The following is a 17,348-nucleotide window of genomic DNA, read 5'->3' on the forward strand; positions in this document are numbered from 1 at the left end:
CAAAAGGGGCTGTGGGGCAGAAATTGGAGACTGTGTTGTAGTGCTTCTCTGTCCTCACTGTCACCAGATTTCCTGCCACAAAAGTGTGTCCTGCTGTCATGTGCCCTTCAGGCCACAGACCATTATTTTCTTTCTGTTCAACAGCCATCCATGTACCTAGTTGGTGGTGGTTCTTATTCTTACTCATCAGGTTAAAATTGCTTTCTTTTCCCTTGAGAGGTGCTGTTTTCTGGTGCCCTCTCTGTTCTGCAGTTGCCTGCTGCCCCATGCCTTCACTAATGCTGGGAAGAGCCAGTGAAGTTCCCATGGTTTGGATACTGTCCTGGAGTTCCTGCCCAGTACTGTGGAGGATTTTTTTCGTTGTTGTTGAAACTGTTTTGAAAGTGCAGTTTTGAAGCCCAGTTTTTTATTTGTGTAATAAACAAGAATGGTATGTAAAATTCTGTGACTTGGTTTACTCATTTGGGCTCTCTGAAGATATTTCTGTCTGCTGATGATCAATTTGAGCTCAGATCTTACCCAACACGTTTCTGGTTAGAGTTTTAGCAGGCCAAGGCTTTTCAGAACTTGAGAAATTTTTCTCTAGGACACCATTGTTGAATCTCCGAACTTTTAATTGGTGTTTTAATTGCTTCATGAATCCAGGTTTGGTTTTGTTTTTTTGGTGGTTTTTTTGTTTTTTTTTTTTTTTTTTTTTTTTGTTTTTTTTTTTTTTTTTTTTTTTTTTGTTTTTTTTGGTTTTTTTTTTTGGAAGCTTAAGAAAATCAGAGTGTGTGTAGCATTTCCCAAGATAAGTCATCCTAAATTATCCTTACTTAATGAGGGGGTAATTGACTTGTCTGGTTTAACTTAAAAGCTCTCTGGTTCTCTTAAGTAAACAAGGACCAGGGTGTGTGCCTGGAAGCAGAGCTAGAGCAGTCAGAGGGCTTTTTTCTGATGGTTTCATTTATTGCAGTTCAATGCCAGAACAAGTACAAAATTATACGTATTATTTCGGAAGTGAAGGCAGATACAGGACACCTTTTCAGAGACACAAAGCCTGTCACCAGCTAGGCTCCACTTCAGAAACAATAAAAACTGTTTGTGTTGGCAGCTGTTTGTGAGTTAGAAGGTAGAGCTGGATGGCCAAAGGGAATGTCAAGAGCTCCTCTGCTTGTTCTGTGCAAAGTGACAAAATGATAGGCTATCAGAAAGTTCATCTGCCTTCAGAATGATGTGTCTGTTTTGGGGGTTTGCTTTATCATGGAATGTGGTTTTTGTGTCTTCTGGCAATGCTAAAGTGGGATTTGGCCAGTTGTCAGTGACACCACTTCAAACTCTCAAAACTCTCCTGCTTGTGTAACTAATGGGCTTGTAAAACCTGTCTGTGCTTTTGTTGTCTGGGATCTTAATTAGCCTTTGAAAATTTCTTCAGGGCTTTTATTCCCAAAAATATGTGGACAACTAAAGTGCTCTTACCCACTGGGTGCCAGAAATCCAGTGCTCTGGGGTTTGTACTTGTTCCACTGATTGCTTAAGTGGAGGTAGCTCAGCCAAAGGCTGGTGCTGAGCAAATTTTAATTTCAAGGAGGCCAAACTGAAAGTAATTTACAAATTAGTGTAATACACGCACTGAAACATGCAAAGAAAAGCTGTGTTTCATGAAATGAGTTTGGTTTTTGCACCGTAACTTTGTAGACAGTGAAAAAATGGGAAGTACAATCCCTTTCTGAACCTTCCTAGTACATTTTTTTTTTTAAGTTTGCATTAGGTAGAGATGCAAGTGTGGGACAGCATTACTTTTTTGTGCTGTAATTGAAATTTATTTTTAAAATGGCGCTGGAAAGAGCTCTGTATTGCCTATCCAGAGGGTTTAGTTTTCCTTAGCAAGAGCTGTACAGCAATAAAACTTTTTAAAGGCACAAATATGTATCTGCAAAATGTTGCTTTAAGAATTTGGCTGTAAAGGCTTAATCTGTCTCCATCATAGCACTTGCACATATTTTTGTGAAGTAGCTTGTGATGTTTCTTTAAATCAGGAATATGAAATGCTTTTCTAAATGAATAGTGACCCTGCCTCCAGTGCTGCACAAACACTCAGAGGTAATCCAAGCACCCCAGAGCCAAACCAGCATTCCTGGGGCACCCAGGGCAGCCCTTGGCTTCACTGGGAGCTTTGTTTGTGGAAATAATGCCCAATTGTGCTGGCACCTGTGCACTTTGGCAAGGGAAAAGCCTGTGGGTTTTGGCATGAAATCGTTAAATATATATACTGGCATAAAAAGAAGAAATGACACTGCATGTGGGTAAATGTAAACCAAGATTTAAGGGGACCACGTGGAACACTGAGAGGCAAGAACCACACAGTGAACAGGGGAAGATGGGAAAACATACAATGCAGGGTTTCCTTTTTCTTCCTCCTTCCTGCTAGCAATCTTAGGACTCATGCATATGACATTGTCCTTGACCTGAGTTGTTTTCAGCAACAAAATCCATGAATTTGTGTCACCAGACAGTATTTTCTAAAGTTAAATAATCTATTTTGGAAATTCTTAATAAGATCCAAGTGCCTGGTGGTCATGGCCGGGTAAAGCGCTGCACATCTTGAACCTGTTAGAATTTTCCATGATGAAACAATCTATGTTTTGTCTTCTAACAACGGTGTTGGGGGATGAGTTAAGTAGAAAAGCAAGCTTTAGTTATTCCTTTGTTCTTCTTAATTTTGTTTTGTTTTGCCTGCAGCTGTTCATCTTTTCCACCCTTTCAGCAGCAGGTGGAGCCAGAAGCTCGGCTTTAAACGGAGTTTACTGCTGGGTGGAGAGTTTTTGGGGTTTGGGAACTCCTGGGGGCTTGCTTTTGGGCTTTACTAACACCAGGGTATGACACAAGCTTCAGTCTCATCTCTGGGCAGTGTCTCAGTGTGTAACTTGTGCTGTGCACTCCTGTGCTAATTTGAGTGAAGGGGATTGTTAGAATTCCTGTACCTCTAATGTGGCAAGTACCCAGCAAGTCTGACTGATGGGGATGTAGGGACAGCTGAGAGGGGGAAAAAAAAGTGGCTTTCCTTACCACATCACTGAAGTAGAGAAATGAGAAGGTGGTGATTTGGGATGAAATTTAAATTTGGGAACTGCTTTCCTGAGCTTCCCTGTTGTGTTTCCATCCAGAGTGCTAGGCTTAAGCAGTTGGAACTGCTGTATTTGTGCAGTGAAAAGAGATGTTTGGCTGAACATTGCCTCAGCAGGAAAAGCAGGCAAAGAAAAAAAACGGTACGGGATTAAAAATCTCTCCTAGTAGCCTGGTGGGAAGCTCGTTAAGCTTCTGTGCTGAGCATCACTTGTAAGGGGTCTTGAGAGACACCAAATGCTTGAAAGTGGTGAGATTTCAGGGAATCCTTAAGGTTGTAAAAGACCTCTAAGATCATCAAGCCCAGTCTTACTGCTTTGCCTGTCAAACACAGGGGAGTTATTGGGGCCCTTGCAGTGGGATTGCTCAGGACCCAAGGAAGAGCAGCTGACTTAGCAATTTCGGGAATGCTCCTTTGTTTTTAATTTCCAGTTGAAGTTGTGCTTTTCATTTCATCCTTGAGGCAGCCTGGTGTGCTGAATCTGTGCGGATAAGAGGTGACCCATCAGGAATCCTCTTCAGTTGTTATTTCCCTCAAAGCTTTCTGTCCCTCTGCTTGGGCTTGCTTGGAGAAATCCAAGCAGAGATTGTGCTGTCTGGAAAATTCCCAGGCTGTTATCGGCACTAGTCCAAACAAATATGGGTAGAAAGCAACTCCTACTCAGAGTTGTATAAAATCCTAGTAATCTGTGATGATTTAGGCTGCAGAGGAGAATACTGACCTTTGGCACAATGTGCAAACCAAATAAAGGCCTGGACCTTGGACGAACTCCCAGACCTTCCGTGGGTCTGACACATGGGAGACCTAACCCTCAAAGGAATACAGTCATTTGGAAGAGCTGTGAAATGAGAAAGGAGAGTAATTACCCTCTAAACACTCAGTTCCCCTGTCTGCCATGGGTATTTCCTGCAGGCACTGGGGCTGCCCTGCCTCAGGTGAGCTGTGCTGCAGACTGGTTGTGTGTAAGGAATAAAACCATGGCTCAGACGGGCTGTCCTGGGAGGAATGACAGTGGTGTACATTCCATCTGGCTCTCGTTGGCAAGATGGCCAGTGCCTGGTCAATGAGGTATTTGGCCATTAGGGCTGTGATGCAGGAGCTTGGGCTCACTTGCATGTGGTGGGAGTTTTCAAATAATTTTCTTTCAGAAATTGTCCTAAGACCACTGACGGAGAAACTCAGGAGTGCTTTCCAACATGCACCTATGTTGGGACAAGAATATCTGTTTTGCAGTATTCCGTAATAGTTTTTCATCTTTTACCCTTAACTGTCAGAAACCATTAAGTACAAATTACTTGGTCTTTCAAAAGCATCTGTGAATAATGTGTTAGTGGAACATAAACGTTACTTTCTACTCTGATGGAAGCAGGAAAGCTGAGGAAATAAAATTTGAAAATTTGAAAAGCTTCAGTGATTATCCTGTGCTTCACACTTTCTGCCACCAGAGCCGTGGCAGCTCCTTCCCTCTCTGAGGATAAAAACTAATTTTTGAATGATCAGGCTAATGTGAGTCCCACAGGGACTAGCCAGCTCTGTCATCACTGGTGTCAACAGCAGCAAGTGTAGAGATGCAAGGAAAAAATAACTCCACATTTTTACATACTGTATTTCAGTAGTTAAATGCACAAACTTTGGTCAGAAAAGATGTAACAGAAAATTCCTAGTTGTATTGCATTATAGATGTGTAACTGTACATTTCCTTGTGTGTGTGTCCTGACGGTCTCCCTTGTCTCAGCAGAGCTAAAGTTTGGATCTTAGGAGAAGGTGTTCTTGCAGTTTCAGAGAAACCTGGGATGTGATCAGTATTTATGTAGAGAACAAGTAATGAAAACGTGAAAATCTGGAATACCTCAGTAAAAGAAGACACAGCTCACTGAGGTTTCACAGAGTGATGAAGAAGCTTTGCAAGAACAGAAAGTTCTGGCAGTGGCAGCAGGTCACAGAGCTCCTTCCAGCCCCACTTTCCAGGGTAGTGCTCTCCAAAAGCTGGGGAGCAGCAAAAAAACCTATTTGCCTAAGGGGTTCTGGGCTATCTCCCACTTCATTCTTTCCATACCTTAATTCCTTGCTTTAATCACCTAGGAGTATTCCTCATACTCTTCTTAAGACGTAGCATATGCCCCTTCACTCTTTATTAAGACTAAACAAGCCTGATGAGGAAATGTTTCCACCACCAATGTTGTGTCTTTTTGCAGATCTTTTTTTCAGAGCTTAGGACTGGGAGCAGCAGGCAGAGCTTTCCCAGTGTGAGGATCCATGAGCCAGCGTATGCCCAGGTGGCCAAGAAGGCCAATGGCAGCTGGTCTGTAGTAGCATTAGTGCGGGCAGCAGAAGCAGGACAGTGCCTGTCCCCAAATCCCACAGTGCCAAATTCAGTCCCAGGACATATTCCAGTCACGGGCAGCTGCTGCTGATACCTTTGATGGGTTTTGAGGTGTGCTACCCCAAAAGCTGTACAAGTCTGGCCAGGGCTTGCTGGCAAGGCAGAGGCTGCCGGTGCAGCTGGGCTCAGGCGTGTGAACATGGCATAGGAGCCAAGCGCTGCCCTGCAGGGACACTGCGAGCAGCTTCTCCTGGCCAGCAAGGCCTGAAGGGCACAGCCATGGTGCTGGGCAGGCAGGAATACCAGCTGGCACAGGGGAAGGTGCTGCCAAGCCTGGGAAGTAGATGCCTGTCCCTTTTGCTAGCAGGGGATTGCAGAAAGCCTGAGGAAAATGATTGAAAATGGCACATGGGTTCTCCTAATATAAAAAGTAAAAATGCTATTTATTTTAAAACTGTTTATTGGTAGTCTGTCTGAATGACTATCTATCTGTCTATCTGTCTATCTATCTATCATCTGTCTATCTCTGTCTATCTATCTATCTATCTATCTGTCTGTCTTTCTATCTATCTATCTATCTATCTATCTATCTATCTATCTATCTATCTGTCTGTCTTTCTATCTATCTATCTATCTATCTATCCTTCACGGGTAAGGGTGATGGGGGCTGTGGGCTGGCCGACAGTGTGTCCTGCTGTTGTTCTCATGGCTGGCTCTAGGGCTTTCTTGCCCGCCGTTGTTGTCGCCAGACGTGTCTCATACGAATTGGCCCATGCTGGGAGAGGTTGTCTGTCATGGCTGAGTAGAAGATCCATGGAGGCCTGTATGGGTGTGCTAACTGTGCAGCTTGACTGTTGGCCACCAAAGTGGCCTCCGACGGCCCTGACGCTGGCTGTGTGGAAGTGCTGGGGCTGCTTCCATCAGCACTCTTGAGGTGGCCCATTTTCAATCAATCCTGCGGCGTTTTGCGGGTGGGCCGTACGATATCCCTGAGTCCCTGTCCTGCTCTGGGTAGCCCCGTTTGAGGGCCTGCCGAGGGCAAGAGGGAGAGCAGCTGATGTTGATGGGACCCTTGCCCTGGGACAGCTGTGATGCTGTGCGGCTGGAAGTGCTGGGCTTGCTGGTCTCAGCACTGTGGGCTGGCCCATCCTCGATCCTGCGGCGTTTTGCAGGAGGGCTGTACGTTGTCCTGGATGGTATTTCTGCCTCAGGGTAGCGGCGCTTCAAGGCGTGCCGAGGGCTGATGGAGCAGCTGCTCGTGAGGAGCAGTGTGCCCTGGGATGGTGTTGAGAGCGTTTGTGTGGAAGTTCTGGGCCTCACGAGCTCTGGTTTGGCAGTGGAGCCTGCAAAAAGGAGCCCCGGGAGGTTGTCAGGATGGCTCCAGGCCGCAGGCAGGAGGGGCCATTCTAGAAGCCAGACCCCTCCTGGAGCCAAGCTGTGTGACAGAGGCTCTGCTGCCAGACCCAGCCTGGCCCCTGTCACCATGTCATGGCACCGAATGCTTTAGTGCCTACCGGTGATGGTGCCAGCACAGGTGTTGCACTCCCAGGAGCAGGTGGTGTTGCCCAAAGACAAGCAGTGTCGGTGGGTGCCCTGGGCAGCGCAAGAGCTGCACAGCCATAGTTGCCAGGGTCTGGAGGAGAAAAAGATACTGACTGTGAGGACAAAGTGCCAGACTAAGGGATGGCCATGCTCATGGCAGAGCCCTTGTTCTTAGGTTGTCATCCCTGAGCCTGTGGGGAGACAGGTCCCGTTCAGATTCCTGCCTTGCTGCTTTGGCAGCTTACCCGTCTGCCTCCACGTGCTCCCTGCCTCTGGGACAGTGGCACGTTGCAGCATCGCAGCGGCCATGCCTCTGATGCGAGGGTCCGGCCTCTTGGTCACTCTCCCATGGTGGGGATCTGCCAGAGAAGGAGGGGGAAGAGTTAAGCCCAGCTGAGCCAGCATCAGGCAAATCGAGGCAGTCACTGCTCCTCTGCCTGTCCTGTTTGCAGCTCCTTGCTGGAGCTGAGGACAAGAGGCACAGGCCAGAAGGCGGCCAGGCCTGCCAGGGCAGTCCCTAGGCTGGCAGTGAGCTTGTGCCTGACGCCTTGTGAGCTGGGAGGAGAAAAGCCAACCTCTTGGAGAGTCGGATCCCCATGGTAAGCATTTCCATCATGAAGAGCTCTTGGTTCAGGCAGCACGGGCATCGGAAGGCAATGCCAGAGTGCAGAGCCAGTCTCTGGATGCAGTGGCGGTGGAAGCGGGCATCTTGGCACGCGGGGCACCCCATGGTTTTGTAGGAGATTTTGTCTTCCACGGTGTCCAGGCAGATGCTGCAGGTGTTGTCCTGGCTGGGACGTGGCTGCAGTGTCTGCTGTGGGCGGTGCTGCCAGCAGAAGGACCTGTGAGGAAGGTGGAAGCGATGGGTAAGGGAAGGGGGGAGGTGCAGTGTCCTTGGGCTGTGATGGTGATGTGGGTGCAGGAGCTGTGAGGGAGCCCCAGTTCCTGTGTGGGATCTGCCCCTGTCTGTGTCAGGTTGCTTGCAAGTGTCCCCGTGGGCTCCTCCCTTTGTGTGGCCACTGCAGCTGCAAAGGGCTTGGGGATGAACATGGGGTGAGGATGGGCAGCCCTTACCTGTAGACCCCAAAGTACTGGGTGACACATTCGCCATCTGGGGCACAGGGCAGGTGGAAGGTGCGGTCACAACCGGTCTCGCAGCAGGTGATGCTGGCCCCCATCTTGCAGCAGACAAAGCAGCTCTGGAAAGACCACAGCAGCCACCTGAGTGTCAGGACTGGGGCTTTGTGTCTGGTCTATATCTCCAGACAGGGAGCAGGATGTGGGCAGAGGCATTTGAGAGCCCCAAGAGCCGTCTGTGCATGAGGCTCCTGTGTTTGCCGGGTCTGGGGCTTCTTTGCTGGGGAGCAGGAGGAGCTGCCGAAGCCTGTCCTGGTGTAAAGGTCCCTGCTCCTGCCAGGTCCTCCTCACCTTCTTGGCTGCTTCTCTGATGATGTGCCTGGTGTCCTCAATGATGAAGCGTCCAGTGTCGTCTTGTGGGAAAAGGCCAGTGGCGAGGATCTGCAAAGCAGGGAAGGGTGGGAGCTTGTTAGGTCAGGACAGCAGGGCTATCCTGGGCTGAAAGCTGGAGGGAGCCCCAAGAGAAGTCACCTGGCAGTAGGTGTGGACAAAGAACTGGAACTCCACTCTCTTGCTGCCACAGATGTCGGTGTCCACCTGGGTGCGGTGGCACAGCACGCATGCTGGAGAGAGAGAGCAAGTGCCCCAGGCATGAGCACGTCTGTGGGGCTGGGCAAGTGTCCATGTAGGGTCAGCAGCAGGGCCCTGCTGGGTGTGTGCCGTGCTGGCTGAAGGTCAGGGCAGGTCAGGCACAGGTGCCCCAGCAAGTGCCCAGAGCCCAGGCCTGTTGGGGAGCTCCTGCCTCGCCCTGGCATCACTGACTACCCTGGAACCCCCTGTGCCAGTGATGGGGAGCTGTGGGGAGGGAGACTTCTGCTGTCACCTTTCTCCTTGGGGACAGTTGCTGGCTGTGCCATATTGGATCCCAAAGAGGTTGATGGCAAGTGCCTGGAGCGTCTCTTGCCCAGCACTGCTGGGATTTCTCGTCCTGACACTTGTGCAGCAGGGCTGAGTGAAGAGAGAGATGTGTGTGAGCTGCGTCAGAGGCACCAGAACTCTCCGACTTACCCTGGTGCCTGAGCAGCCTCGGCAAACTCCTTCTCCGTGATCCTCTCTTCGACTCTGAGGCTTGTGTTGATGCACAGCCAGGTTTTATGGCTTAGGCCGGGGTGATGATGTCACAGGGGCCACTGTGCCATGGCCTTCCCCCAGTACCATCCTTAGTGATGGTGTCACAATTGTGGCTGGTTTGGAGGGGATGGGATGAACTTTCCGTGGTGCTGAATTTTGTATTTCTGACCAAATCAGTGTGGGTGACAGCGTTGTGTAGAGCCGTGGCTGAGCAGCAAGTGCTGAGGCCTGTCCTGCTCCTGAGCCTCCTGGAGCAGGGAGCAGGCTGGGGGCAGCAGCTGCTGGCAGGGGACACAGGTGGGACAGCAGATCCCCCAGATGTCAGGGAGATCCCACAGCTGAGGCCATGTCTGCCCAGCTGCACCAGTGTAAACTGCTGCCTCTGCTGCTGCTGCTGCTCGGGGACTGGCTTGTCTGGCTTGACTTCGGGGAGCTGGTTGGGAGCCACTGTGGCTTTTTCATCACCTGTGTGAGCTGGTGGAATTGTTTTTCTGATTAAAGTGTTTCAGCCCACAAATCTTTGTCCTGTCAGCTACTATGCTAGCTGTGATATCCTAAGCACGTGTCAGACCAGGGTATCTTGGACGTCCCATCGGCATTCTCCACTCAGGTGACAAAGGCCTGCCCAAGCATGGTGCATGCCCCTGCCGTGTCAGGCCCTCAGCCCCCACTCACAGCACTCTCAGCCCACACAGTGGGTGTGAGGAATTCCATCTGGAAAGCTGATGAGTGGAAAAGGATTTGGGGTGGTGGTTGGACAGCAGCTGAACGAACGCAAGGTGTTCAGTGTGTTGGAGTGTGCCAATGTGGCCCAGAAGGCCAGTGGCAGCTGGCCTGTAGCCGCCCTAGCGTGGGCTGCAGGGGCAGGGCAGTTCTCAGCCCTGTCTGCTGGGACTGCTGAGGCACCTCCAGGTCCAGAGTCGATTTTTGGGCCCCTCACGTCAGTATTGGCCCCATACTTTGGAATAAACAAGAAGCAGATAAAAATTAAAAGCAGTTTCTAGAGGTGGTCACTACCATAGTTTTCCTTCCTGATAAGTGATATTATTAATTATTAATACCCGCCCAGAACTTTCTTAAGGCATGCCGAATCTGGAGACTTTTCAGACGTGAAAAGCCTCTTGGAGGTCAATCTTAGCCCTCATTTTTGCATACTCTGGATTTCATGTGATTTGATCTTGGGGGATTGTGAATGTGGATCGTGGTATCATTGTCCCAACAGTCCCAGGAGACCTGAAGGCAGTGGCTTTGTTTCCTCTTTGGACAGCTGGGATGTGCTGAGGAGCTGCATCTGTGTGCCCAGATGGCACCCATATCCTGGCCAAAGTTTCTGTTCAAGTGAGAAAAGAGATTTAGTCACATGAGGGGGTAATGCCATCATACACACTTGTGATGTGAGAAACATACCCAGAACCCCTCAAACAGTTTCTTTTTCCCATTCCTCAACCCACTGTGAAAGCGGTCTTGCACGTGGAACTAGAAAATCCAAACCTTGTGTTTCTTGCAGTGGCAGTTCAATGGGGATAAGCTTTGTTCCTTTGCTATATAATCTCATTTTCCCCTCAAATCCTGAATTCCTGACCTGTTTACTGCTGCTGACCTATTTACTGGTCTGCTGAAAGCAGGGACTTCCCATGCAGTGATCTGAGTTACGTGCCACCTTGCAGTCATGCCTTTATAACTCTGGCACTACGTGCTCAGATTTGGATGTGACCAGGTTTTTTCTAGCACAGATTAATAAATTTTTGAGTCTGTCTGACACAGTTCCACAGCTGGAAAAAAAGAAATAGTGAATGTTGAGAAGTTGCTGGCAGGAATTGTTTTAAATCTACATTTCACAACAAGCTCATCATCAGCCCAGGCAATGTAATGGGCATGATTAAGTAGTTTAGTCATAGGTAAGAGAAGTGGAAACAGTGATCCTTCATGTTGTATCCAATTACTTCATTTCTCCCAATGAGATCCAGTGCAATTCCCAATATTTTCCTTTAGGAAATACAAAGTATAAATAAAACATTCTACTGTGTAGCAAAAGGCAACAGAAAATTTTGCAAGAAGATGTGAGAAAGAATGTTTTTTGTAAGAAAACTGGGAGTGAATGTTTTGCTGTTCATTTGTATTTATTCTTTCTCCAGGACAACTGGACTTCCCCAGGATGTTCGTCCCTCCCCAGCTCTGTGTCTCATCTGTTACATTCTCTAAACCTCACTTAAAAGAAAATTTCACTCGTTACAACTTCATCACCTTTAATTTCTAAGAGGTCTGTCTAATTATACTCTAAAATACCTTGGGAGAGGCATCTCAGACATTCTTGAGGCTATCTGGGAGTAGTTTTGGGTGTGTTCCATGTCTGGGCAGTATCCAGGGGAATGCTTTTACAGATGAATTGATGACGGGTTTTTGCCTGGGCACAGCATGGATGGTGCAGTTCTGTCTGGGAAATCCCAAAATACCTAGTGAACGTGGCTGGTATTGTGTTTCCTACCTTCAGACTCAGCAGTGTCAGGTTTTCTCAAGGGCAAAGGGAGCACTTTTTTGTATGTTTTCAACTCTACTCTTCCAAATATATGAAAGACATGAAGGAATATCCCAGGCTTTTTTTGTTCCCTTAGGAAGTTGTTCTGTTTGAGGCCACCTGATGACATTTCATTAAGCAATGAACTGTTGGACATGGTTTTTCTAAGCCAGAAAACAACATCAGAAACAGTCCTTTAGACTGACTTGCATTCCATTGCATGACACTCTCCGCAGGTCAAACTTCTCTTCTTTTAAACCAAATTTATTCCAAATATGATTAGAATTACTTGCCCTATGGAAAGTTTACCCCAACATAAGGCTTAAAGGCTTTGAAACAAACATTTTTTTTTTTTTTTCAGTGTAGGAAAAACGTGGCCTTTACTGTAGATCTTCTATTTTTTTTTTCTGAGTTAGAGGTGTGTGTAAATCACAGGACAGGGATAGGATGGCAGGCAGTGGGTTATGGTTTCTTGGGTCTCTGTAGGAAAATCTGCTTTTTTTTCCCCATTGTCTGCTCATCCCAGCTGGTTAATATCACCTCCAGTGGTTTGCAAGGATTATTTATTTCTGCTACTTGTAAACCATTTTCCTTCATGCAAATCTTCACTAAAAATGACCTTTTGTCTTTTCTTTATATACAGATTACTCAGCCCAGCATTCTCTCAGGCCTAGGATGCACTGTGACTGCACCCTGTGTTACCATTTCCCAAATCTCATGTGGTTTCCTTTGCTAGGGGAAGCCTTAAAATAAAAAATTCATTATCTGGAGCCAGGGGTGTTACAAATGTATTTTAAGAAATGCCCAGATGAACAGTGAAACTCAGTGCTATGTGGTGCACTTCCTGGGTCTCACAGAATCCTCGAGTGGTTTGTGTGCTGTGCAGCTTCCATGGCCAAAGTCTCTCTGCATCCTGCTTCCCAAAGAGACAGTCTGGGCTATCCCAACATCCCCAGTCCCAGGTAACCAGCTGTACCCCTCCCTACCCTCAGACAAACATAACTCAGTAAATGGCACACATTTATAACATTCCTGGTGTATGCCTGGGCTTGCAGGTTCTAACTCAACACAGCAACTCCTTTCTCACCAGCTGCCTGGGAGTAGTTGGTATTTCCAGACCTACGGGGCAAAAAAAGATTGATGTGCTCATGTCAGCCTTGCCCTCACCAAAGATGGGCTGCCAAATGCTACTGAGGCAATGGTGAAGCAATCTGAAGATAATGTGTCTAGTGATAAATTAATTGCAGTTTAAAGTTTGTTGGTTTTCCTTTATGAATCCCAAAGAAGGCAAGAGGCACTATATATAACACAGATGGTATCTTGCCAGGCAAGGAAACAGAATTAACAAAGCTTGGATGGACTCAAATCTGGGTGAAGGAAAACCTCTGTCACGGAGCAGAGGTGAGGGATGGATACCAGGAGAATCATTAAAAAGTGATGATTTGTTTTCATTGCCTGTATATCTGTATTCTTGTTTCTAGGGACATGAGCTGCTCCCCAGGGGGGTTGTGAAAACCATGCTGAGTTTTATTTCTTTGGGGAAGAGTTTTCAGTGGATAAATGCACTTCTGCCCTCACTCCCAGTTTATCACCCAGTCTATGCATTATGAGTGCTCTGGTGCTGTAGTGCTTTGTAGTCCAGTCTGTTTGGCTTCTTGTAAACTCTGCCCAAAATACCCAAACAACATCCCCGCACATGTCAGTGCCCGTGTGTGTGCAGAGCTATGTGATTCCTCCCTGTGATCATCTCCTGGCTGAGGAAGAGGAGAGGCTTGTCACAGCAGGCTCCTCTGTGTGCCTCTGCACATGGCCCTGCGAGGAGGCAGCTTTTCCTCACAGCTCAAAACCACAAATCTTGCTGAGCCTGGGAGCAGCAGAACCTCACATACACATCATTAAGGCACTCTTAATTCAGGGGGCAGTATAAACTTACAGCAGAGGTGAATGTTGCAGTCATACTGCATATCCCATTTCTTCTATCCTTCCTTAAAACACCTGACTTGTGGGGCACCTCACGAAGAGTAGCCTTTCATTTTCCAGTAGGTATTTTCAACAAAACCAGGGATTTAATTTATTACATTCAGGTACTTTTGAGTAGGACTGTTTTGCTTTCTACAGAAACTTTAAGTAGAAGGAGAAATTTTTTTGAATGTTCCTGTTTAATTTTTTTCCCATATAAAATGAAATGTCTTTGTAAAAATTGATTATAAGGCACTTTCAGGTGATTACCAGGAGCTGGAGGGAGGTAGTGGGTCAACAAGGAGACAATTTGCTTCCAGAGCTGTTGGTACTGACCATGTCTGCCTGTGGCAGCCTCCGTACTGCACAGGGCATGATTTCTACGCAGGACATCCAGAGTGAATCCCCACCTGGCCTCCTACAGGCAGCAGGTTCCCTCAGCAGGAAGGCAGACCTTTAGGATACTCTGGAGTAGTGAACACCTTTTAACTCTTGAATGTTGCTGTTTCACCATGCAGCTCTCCAGTGCTGTCAGTACTTTGCTCAGTGCTCAGCAAATGCAGCTCCTTGTTTATCCTTCGATCACACTGGTGCTGCCTGAATGGCTCTGGCTCATGGAGGTAGAAACGTGCTGTTCCAGAGCTCTGCTCCTCAACCAGCGAATACCTTGACAAAAGAAAGTATTTGGAAATCCAGTACTGTTGGCAACATTTTCCACGCTCCTATAATTAAACAAGTCCTAACTGAACTATGTATAGGGGTCTGGCTTGGCCTGAAAGTAATGGGTTTATTCTCTTGATGCTCTTTTGCTGCTCTGCTCTAAGTGGCACTGAGTATTTCTGTTGTTTATAGAGATCATTCATTCTTACTGTGTGCCTAGATTCCATCCACAGCAGCCTTCCTCCTGCTCAGTGTTTCCCCCCAGAACTACCATGGGTAGTAACCTGACTTCAGAATAAGTTTCTGGAGGAGCTGTAGTAGTTTGAGTGTAATCAGCTCAACAGAACATCTCACTGCAAATATTTGGTGTTTGGGCAGGATACAAAGATCATAGAATCATGGAATATCCTGAGTTGGAAGTGACCCACAGGGATCATCCAGTCCAAGTCCTGGTCCTGCCCAGGACATCCCAATAATCCCACCCTGTGCCTGAAAGCATTGTCCAAATGTTTCTGGGCCTCTGGCAGCCTTGGGGCTGTGACCATTCCCTGGGGAGCCTGTTCTGAAGTACAGGACACATTTTACAATGCTGGAGGTCAGTTCAGAACCAGGATATGAAATTGGTATCCCCAGATAAGAAGCAGAAAACAGAAGGCCATATAAAGGGTGAAAATGCTCTTGCAGCAAGGCTTTGCCCTTTGTGAGTAAAGAGGACAAATCCATTCCACAGAACTAGTGGTGCATTTGATAAAAATCCTCTTTGGCTCATTTCTAGTTCCTGACCTCAACAAGCCATTGGAACCTTGAATGTTGCAGCCTCCCAGAAGCTGGAACTCCCCAAGTTTTACGGCTGGCATTTTGCTCTTGATGGTTCATCTTACGATATAGAGTTGGATTTGAACACCAGCCCAGGTTTTATGAGTGTGTGTCAGGTTAAAGGCAGTAGAGTTGCACTGTGCACCTGATGGTGAGGCAGGGACAGGCATTTATAAACAGGGATGTTATCAGGAACAGCGAAGTTGGCTGGAGAAACATCCAATCTTGGAATTGGTGAATTTTAGTACTGGAAACCATAAATTTTGCTGCTTCCATGAGGAAAGAAAACTGCACCCCATCTAGTCCCAGGGTGATAAAATCCTAAAATACTAGTCTCGTAAATTCTTTTAGGAATTTCTCTACAAAGCTTAATGCCTTTCCACTCAGCGTGCCCCTAAGAGGGTGGGGAGTGCTGCTACCCTTTTACAAATAGGTTGGAGGCACAGAGGAACTGAACTGCTTCTGGTCAGACATAAAGTCTGCTCCAGAGTATGGAGACTTGGCTTTGATTTGCAAACCCTCAGCCCTCTGCAGTAACCAGGGCACAATATTTCCTTGTTCTTCTGCCTTCTGAAAGGGCCACTGAGGGTTTGGCTAAGAGCCCTTTTTAATAAATGGGGGCAAAAAGAGAAAAGAGAATGAACACTTCGGCTTATCAAGTGTTGTTTGCTGAAACTGAGCACTGGATTGTGACTCCCAGATCAGAGGTTGGCTCTGTTGTGTGCTTGTATGTTGTCTAACACAGTGGATAATTAATCCCAGTTGGGATACTTTGGATGTACAAATTATGCAAATATATTTACTACAAAAAATAAAAACAGTTAAAAAAAAAGGGCAAACTCCCTCATGCTCTCTGAAATGGTTTTTCATTTGAGCCTCAGCATTTTAAGTTAAAGTTCAAATCATTCATTCCATAGAGCAGCCTTTGCCTTCAGGTTCCCTAATCGTCCCCTCTGGGAAAATAATAAAATACATTTTTCCAATTATTTCCATTACAGTTTTTCTAGATAAAAGAGGGCTTATTCCCAGTCTTGATCTATCAGTTGTTGCTTGATCTCTTCAAAACCCACACTCATTCTGCTCAGGCCTGGCATGTAATCAGTTGTGAACAGAAATGTTGCTCATGGGTGATGAGGCCAGTTAAAAATCAGCAGTCAAGAAGAGACTTGGATGTTAAAAAATGCTTGGTTTGATCTTTGCTGACAGTGACCTGTTGATGGGATCAGGTTTAGGCTAGTGACATGAAAGTTTTGAAAGCCTTGTCCAAAGCCCCTCCTGAGCTGTCTTGGAGCCCCTCCAGGCACTGCAAGGGGCTCTGAGGTGTCCCTGGATCATTTTCCAGGTGAACACCTCCCAGCCTGCCTTTGTAGCAGAGGTGCTTCCTCCTTTGGAGCATCTTCATGGTGTCCTCTGGTCTCTACTGCCAGGTCACTGAAAATAAAGAGAATTACCACATCATGAAAATTCCTTAAGAATTTCTAGGAAACATGCAGTCGGCTAAAAAGCAAGTGAGACTTTTTTTTCTCTTTCTTTTTTCCTGATTTTTTTTCTGGGCAAATCTGACCCAGAGCTGGAGCTGTATGTCTCTAGTTTGGCTGGAAAAGAAATGTCATGGATAACAATCATGGGACTGACAAATAACATTTTATCAGGAATAACATTTGTATTATTACAGGACATTGTGCCTTACACATTGTGCTTTATTTAGTCAAAATAATTACTGACACTCCAGTGTCCTCCTGGGGTGTCAGTAATTATTTTGACTAAATAATACTAGTGCCATTTCACAGGACTCTTCCCTTAGCTGAATTCATGATGGTCATTTCCATCAAAGCTTTAATGAATAGGTATCTCATTAGGAACAGTTGAAGAATATCCACAGTAAATTAATAACAAATTTCTAATGGAAATTATTCCCACTGGAAGCCGTGACACTAAGAAGTGAATGAAAAAGTAATACTAAGTAAAAAACAGCAGCAAAAGACAGCTTGATTTTGAAGACCTAGTGAAGAATTAGTCACAGAAATTTCTGTAATAAGTTTCAGTCAGTTCCCAGACCATCAAAGAACAACATGATACCTTTCACACCACAATCTTGTCTTAAGTTTATTTGTAATTTCCCATCTACTTTTTCTCCAGGGCCCCATATTTTTCCATTTTTTCAGGAGCGCTGACAGCAGCCGCTTCCAAACTTACAACATCAAAATGACACAGATGCA

General features: G+C 46.6%; 1 pseudogene; it reads right to left on the reverse strand.

The window, feature by feature from the left end:
• Positions 1-6,636: 6,636 nt before the first annotated feature.
• LOC134046271 (PHD finger protein 7-like) overlaps positions 6,637-17,348 on the reverse strand; it is a 118,592-nt pseudogene continuing 107,880 nt past the window's right edge.

Source organism: Cinclus cinclus, chromosome 7 (assembly GCF_963662255.1).
Source record: "Cinclus cinclus chromosome 7, bCinCin1.1, whole genome shotgun sequence".
Classification (NCBI taxonomy): Eukaryota; Metazoa; Chordata; class Aves; order Passeriformes; family Cinclidae; genus Cinclus; species Cinclus cinclus.